General features: G+C 45.6%; 12 non-coding genes across 12 annotated transcripts; all 12 read left to right on the top strand.

Annotated features, from left to right (window-relative positions):
• Nucleotides 1–5,281: 5,281 nt before the first annotated feature.
• Nucleotides 5,282–5,352, top strand: trnag-gcc (transfer RNA glycine (anticodon GCC)). The gene has a single exon. It is a non-coding gene; the product is annotated as a tRNA-Gly (tRNA).
• A 1,818-nt stretch (nucleotides 5,353–7,170) lies between these two features.
• Nucleotides 7,171–7,241, top strand: trnag-gcc (transfer RNA glycine (anticodon GCC)). The gene has a single exon. It is a non-coding gene; the product is annotated as a tRNA-Gly (tRNA).
• A 1,197-nt stretch (nucleotides 7,242–8,438) lies between these two features.
• On the top strand, nucleotides 8,439–8,509 carry trnag-gcc (transfer RNA glycine (anticodon GCC)). Its single transcript has one exon. It is a non-coding gene; the product is annotated as a tRNA-Gly (tRNA).
• A 1,819-nt stretch (nucleotides 8,510–10,328) lies between these two features.
• Nucleotides 10,329–10,399, top strand: trnag-gcc (transfer RNA glycine (anticodon GCC)). Its single transcript has one exon. It is a non-coding gene; the product is annotated as a tRNA-Gly (tRNA).
• Nucleotides 10,400–11,596: 1,197 nt separating this feature from the next.
• Nucleotides 11,597–11,667, top strand: trnag-gcc (transfer RNA glycine (anticodon GCC)). The gene has a single exon. It is a non-coding gene; the product is annotated as a tRNA-Gly (tRNA).
• A 2,494-nt stretch (nucleotides 11,668–14,161) lies between these two features.
• trnag-gcc (transfer RNA glycine (anticodon GCC)) lies at nucleotides 14,162–14,232 on the top strand. Its single transcript has one exon. It is a non-coding gene; the product is annotated as a tRNA-Gly (tRNA).
• A 1,672-nt stretch (nucleotides 14,233–15,904) lies between these two features.
• Nucleotides 15,905–15,975, top strand: trnag-gcc (transfer RNA glycine (anticodon GCC)). The gene has a single exon. It is a non-coding gene; the product is annotated as a tRNA-Gly (tRNA).
• A 1,197-nt stretch (nucleotides 15,976–17,172) lies between these two features.
• trnag-gcc (transfer RNA glycine (anticodon GCC)) lies at nucleotides 17,173–17,243 on the top strand. The gene has a single exon. It is a non-coding gene; the product is annotated as a tRNA-Gly (tRNA).
• A 1,271-nt stretch (nucleotides 17,244–18,514) lies between these two features.
• Nucleotides 18,515–18,585, top strand: trnag-gcc (transfer RNA glycine (anticodon GCC)). Its single transcript has one exon. It is a non-coding gene; the product is annotated as a tRNA-Gly (tRNA).
• Nucleotides 18,586–20,261: 1,676 nt separating this feature from the next.
• Nucleotides 20,262–20,332, top strand: trnag-gcc (transfer RNA glycine (anticodon GCC)). The gene has a single exon. It is a non-coding gene; the product is annotated as a tRNA-Gly (tRNA).
• Nucleotides 20,333–21,979: 1,647 nt separating this feature from the next.
• trnag-gcc (transfer RNA glycine (anticodon GCC)) lies at nucleotides 21,980–22,050 on the top strand. Its single transcript has one exon. It is a non-coding gene; the product is annotated as a tRNA-Gly (tRNA).
• Nucleotides 22,051–23,722: 1,672 nt separating this feature from the next.
• trnag-gcc (transfer RNA glycine (anticodon GCC)) lies at nucleotides 23,723–23,793 on the top strand. The gene has a single exon. It is a non-coding gene; the product is annotated as a tRNA-Gly (tRNA).
• The last annotated feature ends 1,403 nt before the right edge of the window (nucleotides 23,794–25,196 follow it).

The following is a 25,196-nucleotide window of genomic DNA, read 5'->3' as shown; positions in this document are numbered from 1 at the left end:
AATCAATTTAATCCTCGCCATTGCCGGCTATAAAAAACTCCAGAGGGGCCGTGTCTGAAATTGCGGAAAGAGGGGGAATCTCTACATATATGCTCTTATCTATACTCGTTTGAGTGTATGGAACTGTAAACAGATCCAGTTCTGATTTGACGCATTCTTCCGATAGACTGTGGACAAAAGACATGTTTAAAAGATGTATCCTGAGGCTCTATTTGTCTTTCTTTGAGACTTTCTTTTTGCAGGTTTTTTCTTGTGCTGCTTCCTTCTCCGAGTGTTTCCACGATATGTTGGAGAATGAGCGATTCTTCGTTTTTTGTTAGCCACGGATCTTCGTCGCCCTGGTGGACACATGCTGTTTCTTCTTTTACCCCCCCTCCTCGCCATTACCATGAGACCCAAACCCTCCTGATGCTCATGGCTAGCTGCCCGGTTCATAACATTGGTGAACACATCACTAACAATGTTTTTAGCCGCTGATTTCAAGTGGGGTCTGGCTATAGCAAAGCCTCTCTTAAGCAGGGGTACGGCCATTCTAAAGAGACCACGAAAGAGCCCTCCTAGACCGGCACCATACATTGTGGGGGCTCCTACAAAACCGGGCAAGCCGTTCCCGGCTTGCGTCTTGTAATAATCCACATAGGCGCTAGGATCTACATAACCCCTCGAGGTAGCCATTTTAATAATGTACACACTGTTTCAGGGGTCGAAAATGTAGTTTGACAATAACGTTGATATTCTGATCCGATTTTACTTCGATCGTGATGTTGTCAAAGTGGGTCTTTGAGACTGGTACGTAGTGTGGCTTGTCATAAGTAATTGTGACCATGTCATTGCTTTTACCTTTAATAAGTACATTTCTCAAAAGGGGGACATAACTATCCCCGACCCTCTGGTGGGTTATGATATCCGTATACACATAAAGAGTGTAAAAGCCGCCCCTGATGTCAGCCGGGAAGGGGGCCACCACTTCTGAGAACCTGCTCTCTGTGTCAGAATAGAACCCTAATATACGCCCCAGTTGGCCGCTGGTTTGAATGCTAATACCTGGTTTTGACACCTTGTACACTCTGTTTTTAATAGGGTTGTAATATAGCTTGATGTTGGGGGTGCCTTCTGAGAACTGTTTATGCATCTCATCTAATATTTTATCCACATTGTCATAATAACCTCCTTGTATCGTGAATGTCCATTGACTCTTTTTAACATCATCAAAAATGGCGAAGGTGGCATCCTTATCTTGTAAAACAGCCCAAGTGTAAGGATACTGTATTTCCGCCAACCCCACTTCCCACGACCCCCTTAGATCTATAGATTTTCCAAATTGTACCGTGTAACTGGATATTTCATTTTTAGGATATATATCGAGAGAGGCGTTACTGGGTAGAGTCACCATCCATCCATCTTGAGTATCGAAAGTAATGCCCCCAACACACCCGCGGGCATGTTGTTATAAGGATTGAATATCGCAAACCTGTTGTTCCGGGACCCAACTATTGAACTTTTCAGGCCATCCAAGCCATTTCACCAACACATATTTTTTCCGGTTCTGGGTTTTTTCAGCTAATATCTTTTCAACTCTGTATACACTGTCTTTACCCACAATAATTTTTTGTAACTCGGTTTCGTAAAACGTTCCTTCTATATCCTCCCCATCATAGTCTTTTAACCGGTACACGGGGGGGTCTCTAGCCAACTGTTCGGTAACTGTAAAATATTAGTCAGAAAATGTTTGTTCATAACCTTTGGCAAAAGTACTCCTTAGCTTTGAAACGCGAACCACATCACCGATGTTGAACTTCAGTCTTCTGTAGAACACGTTGAAATAGAACAGGAAATAGTTATGGTCTGGTTCAAACAAACAACTGTGTCTCAAATGACTGGGGTGATTCACGTCACACCCCCGACAGACTTCTTTCAGAGCTCGGTCGATGAGAGCACTCAGAATATACACCAGGGTGCTTTTAACCACTCTGCTTACTTGGTCACATACCCCGGGCATAAATCCTGCGTCTTCATCACGCCCCCGGGACAGTCCGATGCTCATTGGGTCGCCTGGTGGTTTGTGGGGTGTTTCTACATCCATTGGACTGACCCCCTCCTGAGACGCACAGACGGTAGACAGTTCGGCAAAAATCGAGGCCCCCCATGAGCTCCAGAGGCTGGGGATCACCGAGACTCATTTGGACATCCATCGCACCGCATGTTGTTTCGTCCTGAGGGACCGGGGTCTGAGGTCTTGGAGGGTAACCGCAGTCAGAGGGTTCCGGAGTGTATACAAAATCTGGGGAATAGAACCAGGGGAGATCCCGGGTTTGAAGAGGCATGTAGAGCCTGTCGACGTCCGCAGCTTTCGGGTAAGACATTCTCTTTAATTTTAAACCATGAATGAATTGTTGCGCCTTTTATCCTATCTCTTCACTACGTCACGACACACCGTCCTCTTAGAAAAGAGTAGCCCCTGAGCCGTCAGACCCCCCTCCAAAACCCCACACGTCGTCTGTTTTATCATCGTCCTTGTCCTTCAAGGGGGATATATAATCCATAATCCATCATATTCTCCTTCTAACCGAATCCAGTTGCGAACATTTGGTCAAGATGTCAAAACCGTCATTTATATAGGTTATGACCTCTTTCAAGAACGGCCAGTCCATGGCGTCAAACATAATTTCAGTAACCTGTTTTTCTGGATCCTCCACACCCCCTTCAATAGGGTTTGTAATCAGGGTACTGCTAAACAAAACCTTACGATCTGTAGTTAGAGATAGACTCTTCACCACTCTACCATAGTTCGGCAAGCTTTCCCATTCACACCTTTCAAAACCCTGAGTCGGAGACTCCGTTTCGCATTCTCTTGGACCCTCTTGCAAGCCTTCTAGAGTCTTATCCACAAGCCCCAGATCTCTCCAGGCCATCACCTTCAACCAGTCCTCATAAGAGTATTCAATTACCATCTCAAAAGGTTCCAACGTACCCTCCTTCTCTCCCAAAGCAAAAAGCTCCACTCCAACATAGCTGGGGTCCCTTTTAAAGCGGTAACCCCGTCGACCCCCCCAGAACAACACCCAGGAGCATTCAATCTTCAAATTGGTGAGTACAGGAACCCTTGCCCGGGATTGTTTCTTGCGGGGTTTCATGTTGATGTCGCTGGACATGTTGAATAAGCGGGATGTATCAGATGCTGAGAATTAAAGAGGTATTGCCTAAAAGCAGCGCGGGTTCTTAAATAAAGAGGAGAGTTTCGGGGCGTTGCCTTCAGAGGGGTGGGGGTATTTATGGGTGGCCTTGTTGTTAAGGGTTTTATGGGTGTACACTTTCTGACGGATATGACATAGGAATAATTAAGGAAATAACTCTACCTAAAATCACGCCCCCCAATTATGACGTAGGAATACTAATAAGCTTAGGGCATACGTCATAACAAAATAGGCCGCGCCCAAAAAACCCTACTATCTACTCAGGTGCATCGACTGAGTGGAAGTTCTTGGACAAAGCCGAACCGGACTGCCTTTGTTCCAACCACACGGACCTCGTGCCGTGTGCTGTTATCTGAGCCCGAAGCCAGAGAGGCCTCTCTGCGACAAAGTTCAGATAAGTTTAACAGTTTGGAGTTCATGATTCATGACATTTGAGAAATCAAAAAGAAATTTTTATTTGTGATTCATAACTCTAGAATGTGTAATATCATTTAGTTTTCTTAAATATAAATGTGTGTTGCATTAAACTGTTTTGTTGATAATTTTAGAAATAAAATCTGTCAACGCCGAGAAATATCTTCTCATTCCTGTTTAACTGGTGAGTCTGAAATTGACACAAGTTATTAGACATTAGATTATTGGTGGCCCTGCCTATCCTTAATCATTGAATAATAATCAGTTAAGGGAAATTGTGGTAACAAATAATGATAGGATCTTTCTCAGCACCTAAACGTAAATGAGACTGATATATATATATAATGAGAAGTTACCTGACATAAATACTAACCTGGTTAGTTATTTAATGCCTGACTAATAATACTAACGAGAGATTCACCTTCGTCTTACTAACCGGTAATATAGTCAATGTGTTTATAACCTTTTTTGTTTAAGGACTTGTGTTATCATATGTGATCCCATGGTCTTTGATTTTGTCACGGAAGTGATTTGTCTTTGATTTGTTGATCTAGAGTTGAATTTTAATCAGTTTTTCCGTTTTGTATAATTAGTGTCTGTCTCACTCACTCATCTATCTATAATGATTGGTACTTCAATCTACATCGTCCTATCCGGACGTTCCTGTTTCCCGCGCCTTAGTAATCCTGAGGTCTGGGTCTGATTGGTACTTTTTCCTCCTTCTGCATAGACGACGATGACTGCATCGTGCCATCCAGAGGTTCGTCTGTGCCTCATTGGCTCGTGTTGGCTGCATCTTTCATGTTTAATGGGTTAAAGTTCTGATTGGTAATTATTCCTCGTTCAACCACTTGAAACCCTTGTCACCTGAGCATTGCTCCTACAGTGGTAGAGATCTCACCTGCCACTCGGGAGGTATATGCTTGATTCGCGGCCAATGGTTTTCCCCATTCTATGTAGAAGAGGATGGCAATTATTGTAACAACCAGACATTTGTGTCTGTCTCTCTCTTTCAATCACTCATCTATCTATAGAGATTGGTACCTCTTTCTACATCGTCCCATCCGGACGTTCCTGTTTCCCGGGCCTTAGTTATCCCGAGGTCTGGGTATGATTGGAACTTATTCCTCTTTCAACCATTTGAAACCCTTGTCACCTGAGCATTGGTCCTACAGTGGTAGAGATCTCCCCTGCCACTCGGAGGTGTCTGCTTGATTCGTGGCCAATTTTTTTCTCCGTTCTATATAGAAGAGGATGGGAATTATTGTAACAACCAGACATTTGTGTCTGTCTCTCTCTCTCTTTCACTCACTCACTCATCTATCTATAATGATTGGTACTTCTTTCTACATCATCCCATCCGGACGTTCCTGTTTCCCGCGCCTTAGTAATCCCGAGGTCTTGGTCTGATTGGTACTTATTCCTCGTTCATCCACTTGATACCCTTGTCACCTGAGCATTGGTCCTACAGTGGTAGAGATCTCAGCTGCCACGTGGGAATTCATTGCTTGATTCGCGGCCAATGGTTTTCCCCGTTCTATATAGTAGAGGATGGCAAATAATTGCTACAACCAGACATTTGTGTCTGTCTCACTCACTCACTCATCTATCCAATTATCTTTAATGATTAGTACTTCTTTCCCATTCAACCACTTAAAATTTTCATAACCTGAGCATTGGTTGTTCAGTGGTAGAATTCTCGCCTGCCACGTGGGAGGCCCGGGTTCGATTCCCAGCCAATGCATTTTCCTCGTTCTGCAAAGAAGACAATGATTACATCATCCCATCCGGACGTTACTGTAACCCGTGATTTAGTAATCCCGAGATCTAAGTCTCATCGGTACTTACCCTCGTTCATCCACTTGAAACCCTTGTCACCTGAGCATTGGTCCGACAGTGGTAGAGATCTCAACTGCCACTCGGGAGGTTGTTGCTTGATTCGCGGCCAATGGTTTTCCCCATTCTATGTAGAGGAGGATGGCTATTATTGTAACAACCAGACATTTGTGTCTGTCTCTCTCTCTCTTTCACTCACTCACTCATCTATCTATAATGATTGGTACTTCTTTCATCTTCGTCCCATCTGGACATTCCTGATACCCGCGCCTTAGTAATCCTGAGGTCTGGGTCTGATTGGTACTTTTTCCTCCTTCTGCATAGATGACGATGACTGCATCGTGCCATCCAGAGGTTCGTCTGTGCCTCATTGGCTCGTGTTGGCTGCATCATTCATGTTTTATGGGTTAGAGTTCTGATTGGTACTTATTCCTCCTCCAGCCGGTACAAACACTTATCACCTGAGAATTGGTCCTACAGTGGTAGAGATCTCACCTGCCACTCGGGAGGTGTCTGCTTGATTCGCGGCCAATTTTTTTCTCCGTTCTATATAGAAGAAGTTAGCTATTATAGTAACAACCAGACATTTGTCTCTCTCTCTCTGTCACTCACTCAGTCATCTATCTATAATGATTGATACTTATTCCTTGTTCAACTACTCGAAACCCTTGTCACCTGAGCATTGGTCCTACAGACGTAGAGACCTCACCTGCCACGCGGGAGTCCCGTGTTCGATTCCCGGCCAATGCATTTTCCTCGTTCTGCAAAGAAGACAATGATTACATCGTCCCATCCGGACGTTACTGTAACCTGTGACTTAGTAATCCCGAGATCTAAGTCTCATCGGTACTTATTCCTCGTTCATCCACTTGAAACCCTTGTCACCTGAGCATGTGTGCTACAGTGGTAGATATCTCACCTTCCACTCGGGAGGTTGTTGCTTGATTCGCGGCCAATGGTTTTCCCCATTCTATGTAGAAGAGGATGGCTATTATTGTAACAACCAGACATTTGTGTCTGTCTCTCTCTCTCACTCACTCATCTATCTATAGAGATTGTTACTTATTCCTCGTTCATCCACTTGATACCCTTGTCACCTGAGCATTGGTCCTACAGTGGTAGAGATCTCAGCTGCCACGCAGGAATTCATTGCTCGATTCGCGGCCAATGGTTTTCCCCGTTCTATATAGAACAGGATGGCAAATAATTGCAACAACCAGACATTTTTGTCTGTCTCTCTCTCTCACTCACTCATCTATCTATAAAGATTGGTACCTCTTTCTACATCGTCCCATCCGGACGTTCCTGTTTCCCGTGCCTTAGTTATCCCGAGGTCTGGGTATGATTGGTACTTTTTCCTCCTTCAGCATAGATGACGATGACTGCATCGTGCCATCCAGAGGTTCGTCTGTGCCTCATTGGCTCGTGTTGGCTGCATCATTCATGTTTTATGGGTTAAAGTTCTGATTGGTAGTTATTCCTCCTTCAGCCGGTTCAAACACTTGTCACCTGAGCATTGGTCCTACAGTGGTAGAGATCTCACCTTCCACTCGGGAGGTGTCTGCTTGATTCGCGGCCAATGGTTTTCCCCGTTCTATATAGTAGAGGATGGCAAATAATTGCAACAACCAGACATTTGTGTCTGTCTCACTCACTCATCTATCCAATTATCTTTAATGATTAGTACTTCTTTCCCATTCAACCACTTAAGATTTTCATAACGTGAGCATTGGTTGTTCAGTGGTACAATTCTCGCCTGCCACGCGGGAGGCCCGGGTTCGATTCCCGGCCAATGCATTTTCCTCGTTCTGCAAAGAAGACAATGATTACATCATCCCATCCGGACGTTACTGTAACCCTTGATTTAGTAATCCCGAGATCTAAGTCTCATCGGTACTTATTCCTCGATCATCCACTTGAAACCCTTGTCACCTGAGCATTGGTCCGACAGTGGTAGAGATCTCACCTGCCACTCGGGAGGTTGTTGCTTGATTCGCGGCCAATGGTTATCCTCGATCTCTATAGAAGAGGATGGCTATTATTGTAACAACCAGACATTTGTGTCTGTCTCTCTCTCTCTCACTAACTCAGTCATCTATTTATAATGATTGGTACTTCTTTCATCTTCGTCCCATCTGGACATTCCTGATACCCGCGCCTTAGTAATCCTGAGGTCTGGGTCTGATTGGTACTTTTTCCTCCTTCTGCATTGATGACGATGACTGCATCGTGCCATCCAGAGGTTCGTCTGTGCCTCATTGGCTCGTGTTGGCTGCATCATTCATGTTTTATGGGTTAGAGTTCTGATTGGTACTTATTCCTCCTCCAGCCGGTTCAAACACTTATCACCTGAGAATTGGTCCTACAGTGGTAGAGATCTCACCTGCCACTCGGGAGGTGTCTGCTTGATTCGCGGCCAATTTTTTTCTCCGTTCTATATAGAAGAAGTTAGCTATTATAGTAACAACCAGACATTTGTCTCTCTCTCTCTGTCACTCACTCAGTCATCTATCTATAATGATTGATACTTATTCCTTGTTCAACTACTCGAAACCCTTGTCACCTGAGCATTGGTCCTACAGACGTAGAGACCTCACCTGCCACGCGGGAGTCCCGTGTTCGATTCCCGGCCAATGCATTTTCCTCGTTCTGCAAAGAAGACAATGATTACATCGTCCCATCCGGACGTTACTGTAACCTGTGACTTAGTAATCCCGAGATCTAAGTCTCATCGGTACTTATTCCTCGTTCATCCACTTGAAACCCTTGTCACCTGAGCATTTGTGCTACAGTGGTAGATATCTCAGCTGCCACGCGGGAATTCATTGCTCGATTCGCGGCCAATGGTTTTCCCCGTTCTATATAGTAGAGGATGGCAAATAATTGCAACAACCAGACATTTGTGTCTGTCTCACTCACTCACTCATCTATCCAATTATCTTTAATGATTAGTACTTCTTTCCCATTCAACCACTTAAGATTTTCATAACCTGAGCATTGGTTGTTCAGTGGTAGAATTCTCGCCTGCCACGTGGGAGGCCCGGGTTCGATTCCCGGCCAATGCATTTTCCTCGTTCTGCAAAGAAGACAATGATTACATCATCCCATCCGGACGTTACTGTAACCCGTGACTTAGTAATCCCGAGATCTAAGTCTCATCGGTACTTATTCCTCGTTCATCCACTTGAAACCCTTGTCACCTGAGCATTGGTCCGACAGTGGTAGAGATCTCACCTGCCACTCGGGAGGTTGTTGCTTGATTCGCGGCCAATGGTTTTCCCCATTCTATGTAGAGGAGGATGGCTATTATTGTAACAACCAGACATTTGTGTCTGTCTCTCTCTCTCTTTCACTCACTCACTCATCTATCTATAATGATTGGTACTTCTTTCATCTTCGTCCCATCTGGACATTCCTGATACCCGCGCCTTAGTAATCCTGAGGTCTGGGTCTGATTGGTACTTTTTCCTCCTTCTGCATAGATGACGATGACTGCATCGTGCCATCCAGAGGTTCGTCTGTGCCTCATTGGCTCGTGTTGGCTGCATCATTCATGTTTTATGGGTTAGAGTTCTGATTGGTACTTATTCCTCCTCCAGCCGGTACAAACACTTATCACCTGAGAATTGGTCCTACAGTGGTAGAGATCTCACCTGCCACTCGGGAGGTGTCTGCTTGATTCGCGGCCAATTTTTTTCTCCGTTCTATATAGAAGAAGTTAGCTATTATAGTAACAACCAGACATTTGTCTCTCTCTCTCTGTCACTCACTCAGTCATCTATCTATAATGATTGATACTTATTCCTTGTTCAACTACTCGAAACCCTTGTCACCTGAGCATTGGTCCTACAGACGTAGAGACCTCACCTGCCACGCGGGAGTCCCGTGTTCGATTCCCGGCCAATGCATTTTCCTCGTTCTGCAAAGAAGACAATGATTACATCGTCCCATCCGGACGTTACTGTAACCTGTGACTTAGTAATCCCGAGATCTAAGTCTCATCGGTACTTATTCCTCGTTCATCCACTTGAAACCCTTGTCACCTGAGCATGTGTGCTACAGTGGTAGATATCTCACCTTCCACTCGGGAGGTTGTTGCTTGATTCGCGGCCAATGGTTTTCCCCATTCTATGTAGAAGAGGATGGCTATTATTGTAACAACCAGACATTTGTGTCTGTCTCTCTCTCTCACTCACTCATCTATCTATAGAGATTGTTACTTATTCCTCGTTCATCCACTTGATACCCTTGTCACCTGAGCATTGGTCCTACAGTGGTAGAGATCTCAGCTGCCACGCAGGAATTCATTGCTCGATTCGCGGCCAATGGTTTTCCCCGTTCTATATAGAACAGGATGGCAAATAATTGCAACAACCAGACATTTTTGTCTGTCTCTCTCTCTCACTCACTCATCTATCTATAAAGATTGGTACCTCTTTCTACATCGTCCCATCCGGACGTTCCTGTTTCCCGTGCCTTAGTTATCCCGAGGTCTGGGTATGATTGGTACTTTTTCCTCCTTCAGCATAGATGACGATGACTGCATCGTGCCATCCAGAGGTTCGTCTGTGCCTCATTGGCTCGTGTTGGCTGCATCATTCATGTTTTATGGGTTAAAGTTCTGATTGGTAGTTATTCCTCCTTCAGCCGGTTCAAACACTTGTCACCTGAGCATTGGTCCTACAGTGGTAGAGATCTCACCTTCCACTCGGGAGGTGTCTGCTTGATTCGCGGCCAATGGTTTTCCCCGTTCTATATAGTAGAGGATGGCAAATAATTGCAACAACCAGACATTTGTGTCTGTCTCACTCACTCATCTATCCAATTATCTTTAATGATTAGTACTTCTTTCCCATTCAACCACTTAAGATTTTCATAACGTGAGCATTGGTTGTTCAGTGGTACAATTCTCGCCTGCCACGCGGGAGGCCCGGGTTCGATTCCCGGCCAATGCATTTTCCTCGTTCTGCAAAGAAGACAATGATTACATCATCCCATCCGGACGTTACTGTAACCCTTGATTTAGTAATCCCGAGATCTAAGTCTCATCGGTACTTATTCCTCGATCATCCACTTGAAACCCTTGTCACCTGAGCATTGGTCCGACAGTGGTAGAGATCTCACCTGCCACTCGGGAGGTTGTTGCTTGATTCGCGGCCAATGGTTATCCTCGATCTCTATAGAAGAGGATGGCTATTATTGTAACAACCAGACATTTGTGTCTGTCTCTCTCTCTCTCACTAACTCAGTCATCTATTTATAATGATTGGTACTTCTTTCATCTTCGTCCCATCTGGACATTCCTGATACCCGCGCCTTAGTAATCCTGAGGTCTGGGTCTGATTGGTACTTTTTCCTCCTTCTGCATTGATGACGATGACTGCATCGTGCCATCCAGAGGTTCGTCTGTGCCTCATTGGCTCGTGTTGGCTGCATCATTCATGTTTTATGGGTTAGAGTTCTGATTGGTACTTATTCCTCCTCCAGCCGGTTCAAACACTTATCACCTGAGAATTGGTCCTACAGTGGTAGAGATCTCACCTGCCACTCGGGAGGTGTCTGCTTGATTCGCGGCCAATTTTTTTCTCCGTTCTATATAGAAGAAGTTAGCTATTATAGTAACAACCAGACATTTGTCTCTCTCTCTCTGTCACTCACTCAGTCATCTATCTATAATGATTGATACTTATTCCTTGTTCAACTACTCGAAACCCTTGTCACCTGAGCATTGGTCCTACAGACGTAGAGACCTCACCTGCCACGCGGGAGTCCCGTGTTCGATTCCCGGCCAATGCATTTTCCTCGTTCTGCAAAGAAGACAATGATTACATCGTCCCATCCGGACGTTACTGTAACCTGTGACTTAGTAATCCCGAGATCTAAGTCTCATCGGTACTTATTCCTCGTTCATCCACTTGAAACCCTTGTCACCTGAGCATTTGTGCTACAGTGGTAGATATCTCAGCTGCCACGCGGGAATTCATTGCTCGATTCGCGGCCAATGGTTTTCCCCGTTCTATATAGTAGAGGATGGCAAATAATTGCAACAACCAGACATTTGTGTCTGTCTCACTCACTCACTCATCTATCCAATTATCTTTAATGATTAGTACTTCTTTCCCATTCAACCACTTAAGATTTTCATAACCTGAGCATTGGTTGTTCAGTGGTAGAATTCTCGCCTGCCACGTGGGAGGCCCGGGTTCGATTCCCGGCCAATGCATTTTCCTCGTTCTGCAAAGAAGACAATGATTACATCATCCCATCCGGACGTTACTGTAACCCGTGACTTAGTAATCCCGAGATCTAAGTCTCATCGGTACTTATTCCTCGTTCATCCACTTGAAACCCTTGTCACCTGAGCATTGGTCCGACAGTGGTAGAGATCTCACCTGCCACTCGGGAGGTTGTTGCTTGATTCGCGGCCAATGGTTTTCCCCATTCTATGTAGAGGAGGATGGCTATTATTGTAACAACCAGACATTTGTGTCTGTCTCTCTCTCTCTTTCACTCACTCACTCATCTATCTATAATGATTGGTACTATTTTCATCTTCGTCCCATCTGGACATTCCTGATACCCACGCCTTAGTAATCCTGAGGTCTGGGTCTGATTGGTACGTTTTCCTCCTTCTGCATAGATGACGATGACTGCATCGTGCCATCCAGAGGTTTGTCTGTGCCTCATTGGCTCGTGTTGGCTGCATCATTCATGTTTTATGGGTTAGAGTTCTGATTGGTACTTATTCCTCCTCCAGCCGGTACAAACACTTATCACCTGAGAATTGGTCCTACAGTGGTAGAGATCTCACCTGCCACTCGGGAGGTGTCTGCTTGATTCGCGGCCAATTTTTTTCTCCGTTCTATATAGAAGAAGTTAGCTATTATAGTAACAACCAGACATTTGTCTCTCTCTCTCTGTCACTCACTCAGTCATCTATCTATAATGATTGATACTTATTCCTTGTTCAACTACTCGAAACCCATGTCACCTGAGCATTGGTCCTACAGACGTAGAGACCTCACCTGCCACGCGGGAGTCCCGTGTTCGATTCCCGGCCAATGCATTTTCCTCGTTCTGCAAAGAAGACAATGATTACATCGTCCCATCCGGACGTTACTGTAACCCGTGACTTAGTAATCCCGAGATCTAAGTCTCATCGGTACTTATTCCTCGTTCATCCACTTGAAACCCTTGTCACCTGAGCATTGGTCCGACAGTGGTAGAGATCTCACCTGCCACTCGGGAGGTTGTTGCTTGATTCGCGGCCAATGGTTATCCCCGATCTATATAGAAGAGGATGGCTATTATTGTAACAACCAGACATTTGTGTCTGTCTCTCTCTCTCACTAACTCAGTCATCTATTTATAATGATTGGTACTTCTTTCTACTTCGTCCCATCTGGACCTTCCTGATACCCGCGCCTTAGTAATCCTGAGGTCTAAGTCTGATTGGTACTTATTCCTCGTTCATCCACTTGATACCCTTGTCACCTGAGCATTGGTCCTACAGTGGTAGAGATCTCAGCTGCCACGCAGGAATTCATTGCTCGATTCGCGGCCAATGGTTTTCCCCGTTCTATATAGAACAGGATGGCAAATAATTGCAACAACCAGACATTTTTGTCTGTCTCTCTCTCTCACTCACTCATCTATCTATAAAGATTGGTACCTCTTTCTACATCGTCCCATCCGGACGTTCCTGTTTCCCGTGCCTTAGTTATCCCGAGGTCTGGGTATGATTGGTACTTTTTCCTCCTTCAGCATAGATGACGATGACTGCATCGTGCCATCCAGAGGTTCGTCTGTGCCTCATTGGCTCGTGTTGGCTGCATCATTCATGTTTTATGGGTTAAAGTTCTGATTGGTAGTTATTCCTCCTTCAGCCGGTTCAAACATTTGTCACCTGAGCATTGGTCCTACAGTGGTAGAGATCTCACCTTCCACTCGGGAGGTGTCTGCTTGATTCGCGGCCAATGGTTTTCCCCTTTCTATATAGTAGAGGATGGCTATTATTGTAACAACCAGACATTTGTGTCTGTCTCTCTCTCTCTTTCACTCACTCACTCATCTATCTATAATGATTGGTACTTCTTTCTAAATCATCCCATCCGGACGTTCCTGTTTCCCGCGCCTTAGTAATCCCGAGGTCTTGGTCTGATTGGTACTTATTCCTCGTTCATCCACTTGATACCCTTGTCACCTGAGCATTGGTCCTACAGTGGTAGAGATCTCACCTGCCACTCGGGAGGTTGTTGCTTGATTCGCAGCCAATGGTTATCCCCGATCTATATAGAAGAGGATGGCTATTATTGTATCAACCAGACATTTGTGTCTGTCTCTCTCTCTCACTAACTCAGTCATCTATTTATAATGATTGGTACTTCTTTCTACTTCGTCCCATCTGGACCTTCCTGATACCCGCGCCTTAGTAATCCTGAGGTCTAAGTCTGATTGGTACTTATTCCTCGTTCATCCACTTGATACCCTTGTCACCTGAGCATTGGTCCTACAGTGGTAGAGATCTCAGCTGCCACGCGGGAATTCATTGCTTGATTCGCGGCCAATGGTTTTCCCCGTTCTATATAGTAGAGGATGGCAAATAATTGCTACAATCAGACATTTGTGTCTGTCTCACTCACTCACTCATCTATCCAATTATCTTTAATGATTAGTACTTCTTTCCCATTCAACCACTTAAAATTTTCATAACCTGAGCATTGGTTGTTCAGTGGTAGAATTCTCGCCAGCCACGCGGGAGGCCCGGGTTCGATTCCCAGCCAATGCATTTTCCTCGTTCTGCAAAGAAGACAATGATTACATCATCCCATCCGGACGTTACTGTAACCCGTGATTTAGTAATCCCGAGATCTAAGTCTCATCGGTACTTACCCTCGTTCATCCACTTGAAACCCTTGTCACCTGAGCATTGGTCCGACAGTGGTAGAGATCTCACCTGCCACTCGGGAGGTTGTTGCTTGATTCGCGGCCAATGGTTTTCCCCATTCTATGTAGAAGAGGATGGCTATTATTGTAACAACCAGACATTTGTGTCTGTCTCTCTCTCTCTTTCACTCACTCACTCATCTATCTATAATGATTGGTACTTCTTTCTACATCGTCCCATCCGGACGTTCCTGTTTACCGCGCCTTAGTAATCCCGAGGTCTTGGTCTGATTGGTACTTATTCCTTATGGTTTTCCCCATTCTATGTAGAAGAGGATGGGAATTATTGTAACAACCAGACATTTGTGTCTGTCTCTCTCTCTCTCACTAACTCAGTCATCTATTTATAATGATTGGTACTTCTTTCATCTTCGTCCCATCTGGACATTCCTGATACCCGCGCCTTAGTAATCCTGAGGTCTGGGTCTGATTGGTACTTTTTCCTCCTTCTGCATAGATGACGATGACTGCATCGTGCCATCCAGAGGTTCGTCTGTGCCTCATTGGCTCGTGTTGGCTGCATCATTCATGTTTTATGGGTTAGAGTTCTGATTGGTACTTATTCCTCCTCCAGCCGGTTCAAACACTTATCACCTGAGAATTGGTCCTACAGTAGTAGAGATCTCACCTGCCACTCGGGAGGTGTCTGCTTGATTCGCGGCCAATTTTTTTCTCCGTTCTATATAGAAGAAGTTAGCTATTATAGTAACAACCAGACATTTGTCTCTCTCTCTCTGTCACTCACTCAGTCATCTATTTATAATGATTGGTACTTCTTTCTACTTCGTCCCATCTGGACCTTCCTGATACCCGCGCCTTAGTAATCCTGAGGTCCAAGTCTGATTGGTACTTATTCCTCGTTCATCCACTTGATACCCTTGTCACCTGAGCATTGGTCCTACAGTGGTAGAGATCTCAGCTGCCACGCAGGAATTCATTGCTCAATTCGCGGCCAATGGTTTTCCCCGTTCTATATAGAACAGGATGGCAAATAATTGCAACAACCAGACATTTTTGTCTGTCTCTCTCTCTCACTCACTCATCTATCTAAAAAGATTGGTACCTCTTTCTACATCGTCCCATCCGGACGTTCCTGTTTCCCGTGCCTTAGTTATCCCGAGGTCTGGGAATGATTGGTACTTTTTCCTCCTTCAGCATAGATGACGATGACTGCATCGTGCCATCCAGAGGTTCGTCTGTTCCTCATTGGCTCGTGTTGGCTGCATCATTCATGTTTTATGGGTTAAAGTTCTGATTGGTACTTATTCCTCCTTCAGCCGGTTCAAACACTTGTCACCTGAGCATTGGTCCTACAGTGGTAGAGATCTCACCTGCCACTCGGGAGGTGTCTGCTCGATTTGCGGCCAATGGTTTTCCCCGTTCTATATAGTAGAGGATGGCAAATAATTGCAACAACCAGACATTTGTGTCTGTCTCACTCACTCATCTATCCAATTATCTTTAATGATTAGTACTTCTTTCCCATTCAACCACTTAAGATTTTCATAACGTGAGCATTGGTTGTTCAGTGGTACAATTCTCGCCTGCCACGCGGGAGGCCCGGGTTCGATTCCCGGCCAATGCATTTTCCTCGTTCTGCAAAGAAGACAATGATTACATCATCCCATCCGGACGTTACTGTAACCCTTGATTTAGTAATCCCGAGATCTAAGTCTCATCGGTACTTATTCCTCGATCATCCACTTGAAACCCTTGTCACCTGAGCATTGGTCCGACAGTGGTAGAGATCTCACCTGCCACTCGGGAGGTTGTTGCTTGATTCGCGGCCAATGGTTATCCTCGATCTCTATAGAAGAGGATGGCTATTATTGTAACAAACAAACATTTGTGTCTGTCTCTCTCTCTCTCACTAACTCAGTCATCTATTTATAATGATTGGTACTTCTTTCATCTTCGTCCCATCTGGACATTCCTGATACCCGCGCCTTAGTAATCCTGAGGTCTGGGTCTGATTGGTACTTTTTCCTCCTTCTGCATTGATGACGATGACTGCATCGTGCCATCCAGAGGTTCGTCTGTGCCTCATTGGCTCGTGTTGGCTGCATCATTCATGTTTTATGGGTTAGAGTCCTGATTGGTACTTATTCCTCCTCCAGCCGGTTCAAACACTTATCACCTGAGAATTGGTCCTACAGTGGTAGAGATCTCACCTGCCACTCGGGAGGTGTCTGCTTGATTCGCGGCCAATTTTTTTCTCCGTTCTATATAGAAGAAGTTAGCTATTATAGTAACAACCAGACATTTGTCTCTCTCTCTCTGTCACTCACTCAGTCATCTATCTATAATGATTGATACTTATTCCTTGTTCAACTACTCGAAACCCTTGTCACCTGAGCATTGGTCCTACAGACGTAGAGACCTCACCTGCCACGCGGGAGTCCCGTGTTCGATTCCCGGCCAATGCATTTTCCTCGTTCTGCAAAGAAGACAATGATTACATCGTCCCATCCGGACGTTACTGTAACCTGTGACTTAGTAATCCCGAGATCTAAGTCTCATCGGTACTTATTCCTCGTTCATCCACTTGAAACCCTTGTCACCTGAGCATTTGTGCTACAGTGGTAGATATCTCAGCTGCCACGCGGGAATTCATTGCTCGATTCGCGGCCAATGGTTTTCCCCGTTCTATATAGTAGAGGATGGCAAATAATTGCAACAACCAGACATTTGTGTCTGTCTCACTCACTCACTCATCTATCCAATTATCTTTAATGATTAGTACTTCTTTCCCATTCAACCACTTAAGATTTTCATAACCTGAGCATTGGTTGTTCAGTGGTAGAATTCTCGCCTGCCACGTGGGAGGCCCGGGTTCGATTCCCGGCCAATGCATTTTCCTCGTTCTGCAAAGAAGACAATGATTACATCATCCCATCCGGACATTACTGTAACCCGTGACTTAGTAATCCCGAGATCTAAGTCTCATCGGTACTTATTCCTCGTTCATCCACTTGAAACCCTTGTCACCTGAGCATTGGTCCGACAGTGGTAGAGATCTCACCTGCCACTCGGGAGGTTGTTGCTTGATTCGCGGCCAATGGTTTTCCCCATTCTATGTAGAGGAGGATGGCTATTATTGTAACAACCAGACATTTGTGTCTGTCTCTCTCTTTCACTCACTCACTCATCTATCTATAATGATTGGTACTTCTTTCATCTTCGTCCCATCTGGACATTCCTGATACCCGCGCCTTAGTAATCCTGAGGTCTGGGTCTGATTGGTACTTTTTCCTCCTTCTGCATAGATGACGATGACTGCATCGTGCCATCCAGAGGTTCGTCTGTGCCTCATTGGCTCGTGTTGGCTGCATCATTCATGTTTTATGGGTTAGAGTTCTGATTGGTACTTATTCCTCCTCCAGCCGGTACAAACACTTATCACCTGAGAATTGGTCCTACAGTGGTAGAATTCTCGCCTGCCACGTGGGAGGCCCGGGTTCGATTCCCGGCCAATGCATTTTCCTCGTTCTGCAAAGAAGACAATGATTACATCATCCCATCCGGACGTTACTGTAACCCGTGACTTAGTAATCCCGAGATCTAAGTCTCATCGGTACTTATTCCTCGTTCATCCACTTGAATCCCTTGTCACCTGAGCATTGGTCCGACAGTGGTAGAGATCTCACCTGCCACTCGGGAGGTTGTTGCTTGATTCGCGGCCAATGGTTATCCCCGATCTATATAGAAGAGGATGGCTATTATTGTAACAACCAGACATTTGTGTCTGTCTCTCTCTCTCACTAACTCAGTCATCTATTTATAATGATATTCCTTCCTGATGATATGATGATATGACCTTCCTGATACCCGCGCCTTAGTAATCCTGAGGTCTAAGTCTGATTGGTACTTATTCCTCGTTCATCCACTTGATACCCTTGTCACCTGAGCATTGGTCCTACAGTGGTAGAGATCTCAGCTGCCACGCAGGAATTCATTGCTCGATTCGCGGCCAATGGTTTTCCCCGTTCTATATAGTAGAGGATGGCAAATAATTGCTACAATCAGACATTTGTGTCTGTCTCACTCACTCACTCATCTATCCAATTATCTTTAATGATTAGTACTTCTTTCCCATTCAACCACTTAAAATTTTCATAACCTGAGCATTGGTTGTTCAGTGGTAGAATTCTCGCCAGCCACGCGGGAGGCCCGGGTTCGATTCCCAGCCAATGCATTTTCCTCGTTCTGCAAAGAAGACAATGATTACATCATCCCATCCGGACGTTACTGTAACCCGTGATTTAGTAATCCCGAGATCTAAATCTCATCGGTACTTACCCTCGTTCATCCACTTGAAACCCTTGTCACCTGAGCATTGGTCCGACAGTGGTAGAGATCTCACCTGCCACTCGGGAGGTTGTTGCTTGATTCGCGGCCAATGGTTTTCCCCATTCTATGTAGAAGAGGATGGCTATTATTGTAACAACCAGACATTTGTGTCTGTCTCTCTCTCTCTTTCACTCACTCACTCATCTATCTATAATGATTGGTACTTCTTTCTACATCGTCCCATCCGGACGTTCCTGTTTCCCGCGCCTTAGTAATCCCGAGGTCTTGGTCTGATTGGTACTTATTCCTTATGGTTTTCCCCATTCTATGTAGAAGAGGATGGGAATTATTGTAACAACCAGACATTTGTGTCTGTCTCTCTCTCTCTCACTAACTCAGTCATCTATTTATAATGATTGGTACTTCTTTCATCTTCGTCCCATCTGGACATTCCTGATACCCGCGCCTTAGTAATCCTGAGGTCTGGGTCTGATTGGTACTTTTTCCTCCTTCTGCATAGATGACGATGACTGCATCGTGCCATCCAGAGGTTCGTCTGTGCCTCATTGGCTCGTGTTGGCTGCATCATTCATGTTTTATGGGTTAGAGTTCTGATTGGTACTTATTCCTCCTCCAGCCGGTTCAAACACTTATCACCTGAGAATTGGTCCTACAGTAGTAGAGATCTCACCTGCCACTCGGGAGGTGTCTGCTTGATTCGCGGCCAATTTTTTTCTCCGTTCTATATAGAAGAAGTTAGCTATTATAGTAACAACCAGACATTTGTCTCTCTCTCTCTGTCACTCACTCAGTCATCTATTTATAATGATTGGTACTTCTTTCTACTTCGTCCCATCTGGACGTTCCTGATACCCGCGCCTTAGTAATCCTGAGGTCCAAGTCTGATTGGTACTTATTCCTCGTTCATCCACTTGATACCCTTGTCACCTGAGCATTGGTCCTACAAAGGTAGAGATCTCAGCTGCCACGCAGGAATTCATTGCTCGATTCGCGGCCAATGGTTTTCCCCGTTCTATATAGAACAGGATGGCAAATAATTGCAACAACCAGACATTTTTGTCTGTCTCTCTCTCTCACTCACTCATCTATCTAAAAAGAATGGTACCTCTTTCTACATCGTCCCATCCGGACGTTCCTGTTTCCCGTGCCTTAGTTATCCCGAGGTCTGGGAATGATTGGTACTTTTTCCTCCTTCAGCATAGATGACGATGACTGCATCGTGCCATCCAGAGGTTCGTCTGTTCCTCATTGGCTCGTGTTGGCTGCATCATTCATGTTTTATGGGTTAAAGTTCTGATTGGTACTTATTCCTCCTTCAGCCGGTTCAAACACTTGTCACCTGAGCATTGGTCCTACAGTGGTAGAGATCTCACCTGCCACTCGGGAGGTGTCTGCTCGATTCGCGGCCAATGGTTTTCCCCGTTCTATATAGTAGAGGATGGCAAATAATTGCAACAACCAGACATTTGTGTCTGTCTGACTCACTCACTCATCTATCCAATTATCTTTAATGATTAGTACTTCTTTCCCATTCAACCACTTAAGATTTTCATAACCTGAGCATTGGTTGTTCAGTGGTAGAATTCTCGCCTGCCACGTGGGAGGCCCGGGTTCGATTCCCGGCCAATGCATTTTCCTCGTTCTGCAAAGAAGACAATGATTACATCATCCCATCCGGACGTTACTGTAACCCGTGACTTAGTAATCCCGAGATCTAAGTCTCGTCGGTACTTATTCCTCGTTCATCCACTTGAAACCCTTGTCACCTGAGCATTGGTCCGACAGTGGTAGAGATCTCACCATCCACTCGGGAGGTTGTTGCTTGATTCGCGGCCAATGGTTATCCCCGATCTATATAGAAGAGGATGGCTATTATTGTAACAACCAGACATTTGTGTCTGTCTCTCTCTCTCACTAACTCAGTCATCTATTTATAATGATTGGTACTTCTTTCTACTTCGTCCCATCTGGACCTTCCTGATACCCGCGCCTTAGTAATCCTGAGGTCTAAGTCTGATTGGTACTTATTCCTCGTTCATCCACTTGATACCCTTGTCACCTGAGCATTGGTCCTACAGTGGTAGAGATCTCAGCTGCCACGCAGGAATTCATTGCTCGATTCGCGGCCAATGGTTTTCCCCGTTCTATATAGAACAGGATGGCAAATAATTGCAACAACCAGACATTTTTGTCTGTCTCTCTCTCTCACTCACTCATCTATCTATAAAGATTGGTACCTCTTTCTACATCGTCCCATCCGGACGTTCCTGTTTCCCGTGCCTTAGTTATCCCGAGGTCTGGGTATGATTGGTACTTTTTCCTCCTTCAGCATAGATGACGATGACTGCATCGTGCCATCCAGAGGTTCGTCTGTGCCTCATTGGCTCGTGTTGGCTGCATCATTCATGTTTTATGGGTTAAAGTTCTGATTGGTAGTTATTCCTCCTTCAGCCGGTTCAAACACTTGTCACCTGAGCATTGGTCCTACAGTGGTAGAGATCTCACCTTCCACTCGGGAGGTTGTTGCTTGATTCGCAGCCAATGGTTATCCCCGATCTATATAGAAGAGGATGGCTATTATTGTATCAACCAGACATTTGTGTCTGTCTCTCTCTCTCACTAACTCAGTCATCTATTTATAATGATTGGTACTTCTTTCTACTTCGTCCCATCTGGACCTTCCTGATACCCGCGCCTTAGTAATCCCGAGGTCTTGGTCTGATTGGTACTTATTCCTCGTTCATCCACTTGATACCCTTGTCACCTGAGCATTGGTCCTACAGTGGTAGAGATCTCACCTGCCACTCGGGAGGTTGTTGCTTGATTCGCAGCCAATGGTTATCCCCGATCTATATAGAAGAGGATGGCTATTATTGTATCAACCAGACATTTGTGTCTGTCTCTCTCTCTCACTAACTCAGTCATCTATTTATAATGATTGGTACTTCTTTCTACTTCGTCCCATCTGGACCTTCCTGATACCCGCGCCTTAGTAATCCTGAGGTCTAAGTCTGATTGGTACTTATTCCTCGTTCATCCACTTGATACCCTTGTCACCTGAGCATTGGTCCTACAGTGGTAGAGATCTCAGCTGCCACGCGGGAATTCATTGCTTGATTTGCGGCCAATGGTTTTCCCCGTTCTATATAGTAGAGGATGGCAAATAATTGCTACAATCAGACATTTGTGTCTGTCTCACTCACTCACTCATCTATCCAATTATCTTTAATGATTAGTACTTCTTTCCCATTTAACCACTTAAAATTTTCATAACCTGAGCATTGGTTGTTCAGTGGTAGAATTCTCGCCAGCCACGCGGGAGGCCCGGGTTCGATTCCCAGCCAATGCATTTTCCTCGTTCTGCAAAGAAGACAATGATTACATCATCCCATCCGGACGTTACTGTAACCCGTGATTTAGTAATCCCGAGATCTAAGTCTCATCGGTACTTACCCTCGTTCATCCACTTGAAACCCTTGTCACCTGAGCATTGGTCCGACAGTGGTAGAGATCTCACCTGCCACTCGGGAGGTTGTTGCTTGATTCGCGGCCAATGGTTTTCCCCATTCTATGTAGAAGAGGATGGCTATTATTGTAACAACCAGACATTTGTGTCTGTCTCTCTCTCTCTTTCACTCACTCACTCATCTATCTATAATGATTGGTACTTCTTTCTACATCGTCCCATCCGGACGTTCCTGTTTCCCGCGCCTTAGTAATCCCGAGGTCTTGGTCTGATTGGTACTTATTCCTTATGGTTTTCCCCATTCTATGTAGAAGAGGATGGGAATTATTGTAACAACCAGACATTTGTGTCTGTCTCTCTCTCTCTCACTAACTCAGTCATCTATTTATAATGATTGGTACTTCTTTCATCTTCGTCCCATCTGGACATTCCTGATACCCGCGCCTTAGTAATCCTGAGGTCTGGGTCTGATTGGTACTTTTTCCTCCTTCTGCATAGATGACGATGACTGCATCGTGCCATCCAGAGGTTCGTCTGTGCCTCATTGGCTCGTGTTGGCTGCATCATTCATGTTTTATGGGTTAGAGTTCTGATTGGTACTTATTCCTCCTCCAGCCGGTTCAAACACTTATCACCTGAGAATTGGTCCTACAGTGGTAGAGATCTCACCTGCCACTCGGGAGGTGTCTGCTTGATTCGCGGCCAATTTTTTTCTCCGTTCTATATAGAAGAAGTTAGCTATTATAGTAACAACCAGACATTTGTCTCTCTCTCTCTGTCACTCACTCAGTCATCTATTTATAATGATTGGTACTTCTTTCTACTTCGTCCCATCTTGACGTTCCTGATACCCGCGCCTTAGTAATCCTGAGGTCCAAGTCTGATTGGTACTTATTCCTCGTTCATCCACTTGATACCCTTGTCACCTGAGCATTGGTCCTACAGTGGTAGAGATCTCAGCTGCCACGCAGGAATTCATTGCTCGATTCGCGGCCAATGGTTTTCCCCGTTCTATATAGAACAGGATGGCAAATAATTGCAAAAACCAGACATTTTTGTCTGTCTCTCTCTCTCACTCACTCATCTATCTAAAAAGATTGGTATCTCTTTCTACATCGTCCCATCCGGACGTTCCTGTTTCCCGTGCCTTAGTTATCCCGAGGTCTGGGAATGATTGGTACTTTTTCCTCCTTCAGCATAGATGACGATGACTGCATCGTGCCATCCAGAGGTTCGTCTGTTCCTCATTGGCTCGTGTTGGCTGCATCATTCATGTTTTATGAGTTAAAGTTCTGATTGGTACTTATTCCTCCTTCAGCCGGTTCAAACACTTGTCACCTGAGCATTGGTCCTACAGTGGTAGAGATCTCACCTGCCACTCGGGAGGTGTCTGCTCGATTCGCGGCCAATGGTTTTCCCCGTTCTATATAGTAGAGGATGGCAAATAATTGCAACAACCAGACATTTGTGTCTGTCTCACTCACTCATCTATCCAATTATCTTTAATGATTAGTACTTCTTTCCCATTCAACCACTTAAGATTTTCATAACCTGAGCATTGGTTGTTCAGTGGTACAATTCTCGCCTGCCACGCGGGAGGCCCGGGTTCGATTCCCGGCCAATGCATTTTCCTCGTTCTGCAAAGAAGACAATGATTACATCATCCCATCCGGACGTTACTGTAACCCTTGATTTAGTAATCCCGAGATCTAAGTCTGATTGGTACTTATTCCTCGTTCAACCATTTCAAACCCTTGTCACCTGACCATTGGTCCGACAGTGGTAGAGATCTCACCTGCCACTCGGGAGGTTGTTGCTTGATTCGCGGCCAATGGTTATCCTCGATCTATATAGAAGAGGATGGCTATTATTGTAACAACCAGACATTTGTGTCTTTCTGTCTCTCTCTGTCACTCACTCAGTCATCTATTTATAATGATTGGTACTTCTTTCTACTTCGTCCCATCTGGACGTTCCTGATACCCGCGCCTTAGTAATCCTGAGGTCTGGGTCTGATTGGTACTTTTTCCTTCTTCTGCATAGACGACGATGACTGCATCGTGCCATCCAGAGGTTCGTCTGTGCCTCATTGGTCTCATTTCCGGTCAGGTCGGGGGTCCGGCAGGGTTGTCCCCTGTCGGCCCTGCTGTACGTCCTCTGCTTGGAGCCGTTCATGCAGGCGATCCGCCGGGACGTCCGGTTGACAGGTTTCCATCTCCCGGGTTCCGGCGAAGAGCAACTGAAGGCCCTGGCCTATATGGACGACGTGGCCGTGGTTTGCACGGACGCTCCGTCCGTGGCCAGGGTCGAGGAACTGCTGGACGGCTTCTGCAGGGCGACGGGGGCCGCTGTGAACAAGGCCAAGAGCGAGGTCTACCTCTCCAGGGCATGGCCTGTCGGCCGGGGCCGCCGACCGTGTTCCCTGTGAAGCCGTCTATCAAGGTTCTGGGGATCACGATCGACGGGACCAACACTGGCACCCGGAGCTGGGAAGAGGCCATAGCGATGGTCCAAAGGAAGATCCACGGCTGGAGCACAAGGACCTTGACGATGGCTGGTAAGGTGCTGGTCGTAAAGGCCATCCTCTTCCCGATACTCCTCTACGTAGGAATGATCTTCCCCCCAGACAAGGTCATCGCAATATTAGTGACCCGAATTATATTTCGGTTTGTCTGGGGGAGCAAAATGGAGAGGCTGAAAAGAGTGCAGATGGTGAAGGGTACCCTGGATGGAGGCAGGGGGGTCCCGGACGTTGTGCGGCTGATAAAGGCGCAGGGGCTGGCCTATGTGGTCAAGAACATCCAGGCTGCTGGCAAGAAAGTGAGTTTCATGAACCGCTTTTATTTTGCCAGCAGCCTGAGACCATTCGGCCTCTGCGCCATGGATAACACCAGGCCGCACTCATGGGATCCCCCGCCGTTCTACAGGGCGCTCCGAGCCTTTGTGCTCGAAGTAGGCCTCCATAAAGTCGTGCTGGCCTCCTGGGATTACAAGACCATCTGTAGTCAGATGAGATCTACCCAGGAGAC

Source organism: Amia ocellicauda, chromosome 20 (assembly GCF_036373705.1).
Source record: "Amia ocellicauda isolate fAmiCal2 chromosome 20, fAmiCal2.hap1, whole genome shotgun sequence".
Classification (NCBI taxonomy): Eukaryota; Metazoa; Chordata; class Actinopteri; order Amiiformes; family Amiidae; genus Amia; species Amia ocellicauda.
This window is presented reverse-complemented; position numbering and strand designations above follow the sequence as displayed.